Here is a 2,693-nt window from a genome sequence, read left to right as displayed (position 1 = left end):
CCCCCAAATTAAGAGGTCTGGCACTGAACCCCACCTCTGGGGTGATGGTCATCATCCTCATATGCTTCTCCATTGTAATGGCACCATCTTTCCTGGTTAGGATCAAAGTCCACCAGTTCTAGCTGATCCATGTCATCAGTCTCTTCTACTTCCTTTCTCTCAGGTAGGAGTTTTTCCAGCAAAGACAGTTTATCAGGAGACAGAAAACCATTCTCAGGAAAATTTACCTTAAATTCGATGATTAGATATCCCTTTTCATACTGTCTATGATAAATTGGAATACCTTCATTTAGCACACATTTGATATCTTCATGCTTGACAACCTGGATGAAAGGTGATGACTATGGTTCGGTTGTCAAGAGTGGATGTCGGCTTTTGGAAGCCACACAATGCTTCAACCAGCTGTATGTCTGTACACATGAAAAGGTCTTCACCCCATCTAGTAAAAACCACATGGTCCTTCTGATCTAAAACAGTAATTATATTGCCTGGCTCCAGTCCTGGTTCTTGGTCTCCTTCAATATGGAATGTTATCTTCTGGCCATCTTTCATGCCTTTGTCAATATGAACTTCTAGAATCTTCTTCTCTCAAACTATCTTCCTTCCATTGCAACTTTTACATCTATCTTTAGGGCTGATGCGTTTCCTATGGCCCTGGTACTCCATGCATACAGAGTGAATTTGCTGGACCATTCCAGGTCCTATCTGATAAATTCGTATTTGCATCCCACTACCTGGGCAATTAGGAAAGCACTCTACTGCTCCTTTCTTACCACCTCAGCCTTCACATTTGTCACAAATCACATTCTTTTGCAGAGCTAGTTTCCTTGTTGCATCATTATATAAATCTTTTAATGTTACTGAGAGTTGGTGCACAACGTTTTTCCTTCTCCTTTCTCTCTGCATCCTTCCACCACCTCCAAAAAAACGTATCAAAGATGTCCATAGGGGAACGAAAACCACCACCTGCTACACCCTCTTTGATGCCCTATTCTCCTCCTTTGTCATATAATTCTCTTTTCTTTGCATCAGAGAGCACTTCATAAGCTTGAGAAATCTGTTTAAACTTCTCGCCTTCATTAGGATTCTTATCAGGATGGTACTTCAAAGCTAGTTTCCTGTAAGCTTTTTTCAACTCTTCCTGGGTGGCACTGGGTTTGACCCCCAAAACATCATAGTAAGTGGTTTCTTTTACCATCTTCCACAGCCATTAAACCAGCTGAGGCTGGTGTGGGGGAGCGGGAAGGAGGGTGTCACTGTGCGCAGTTCCGGCAGCCACCACTCCTCCGCCTCTCACAAAGCGTTCTGGACTGTACTGCTTACTCTTGACACTTCTCTCCACAGCCTGGGACTCTGACCACTAGTCCTAGCCTAGTGGTGAGTCTGCTTGTTTATGGAAAGGCTAGGATGATTACCATTTGCCTGCTGTACTCTGAGTATCAGCTGCCGTAGATTCCCCTTAGTTGTACTTGGCTTGTTAGATTTTGACTCTGCTACTTCATTTTTCTTTTTTATTCCATTAGGAGTCCCTGGGAGGTACAAATGGTTAACCATTTTAGGTGCTAATCAGATTAGCGATTCACCCATTGGCACCTCAGAAAAAAGGCCCAGTGATCAGCTTCCAGAAAACTTAGGAGTTGATGGATCATAGCTCTAGTCTGACACACATGGCATCTCCATAAATTAGATTTGACTTGACAACAACTGGCTTTACCTCCTCTTAGAACTACTGTGGACCATTGTTTGAGCCGCAGTAGAGCATGTCATACTGTGATGTTTAAGGTTGTATATCAATTCTGGGCTGTGATTCTCAGTGGTTTGGCAGTTATGTAGTGATGTCATTATCTCCATGATATGTTCTGATAGGATCATTCAATCAAATCTAAGGCGATTCTTCAGGGCTGTTGCTTGCATCCAATATGCACATTCTGGCAAAGCTTGCTCTCTTGCTGTGTATCCTGCATCTAGCTTGACGTCATCTGAACTCTGATTCTTGAAATTTGTCAGCCTCTGCAGCCCATCAGCCAGCAGTTTGCTGCTAACCTACTGATGTTGGATTCAGCAGTCTGATGCCTGATGCATGGACTTTGGACTTGTCAGGCTCTACAACAGTGTGAGCCATTTCCTTGAAATCACTCTCTCTCACTCTCCTCTCTCTCTTTATATATATTATTATGCCATAGAATAAGCACTGTACCTTGAAGTTGGTTTGAACCATACTTGGAAACCCTATACATGGTCACGGTGAGTCAGACCCAACTTGATGGTACTTAACAACAACAACAACAAATATGTGTATAGATATAGAGATAGATAGATAGATGTGTGTGTGTGCGTATATACATATACAGACAGATAGATAGATAGATAGATAGATAGATAGATAGATAGATAGATAGATATGGATGTAGATATCTATCTATAGATATCTATATATCTATCTATATCTATACAGCTATCTATGTCAATATCTATATCTAGATATTTAGATATAGACATAGATAGATAGCTGTATAGATATAGATATAAAACAACAGCAACATATAGAAAGAGAGTCCTGGTGTGGTGATATAGAATAAGGACTGCTAACAACAAGGTAAAGGAGCTCTGGTAGTGTAGTGGTTACGAATCGGGCTGCGAACCTTAAGGTCAGCGGTTCGAAACTACCAGCCGCTCTGCGGGAGAAAGATGAG

The 2,693-nt window shown here is 41.7% G+C and overlaps 1 pseudogene; it reads right to left on the bottom strand.

Annotated features, from left to right (window-relative positions):
- Positions 1 to 8: 8 nt before the first annotated feature.
- LOC102839571 lies at positions 9 to 1,198 on the bottom strand (annotated as a pseudogene).
- Between the last annotated feature and the right edge of the window lie 1,495 nt (positions 1,199 to 2,693).

Source organism: Chrysochloris asiatica, unplaced genomic scaffold (assembly GCF_000296735.1).
Source record: "Chrysochloris asiatica unplaced genomic scaffold, ChrAsi1.0 scaffold00064, whole genome shotgun sequence".
Taxonomy (NCBI): Eukaryota; Metazoa; Chordata; class Mammalia; order Afrosoricida; family Chrysochloridae; genus Chrysochloris; species Chrysochloris asiatica.
The sequence above is the reverse complement of the archived record's forward strand: the minus strand, read 5'-3'. Positions and strand labels throughout refer to the sequence as shown.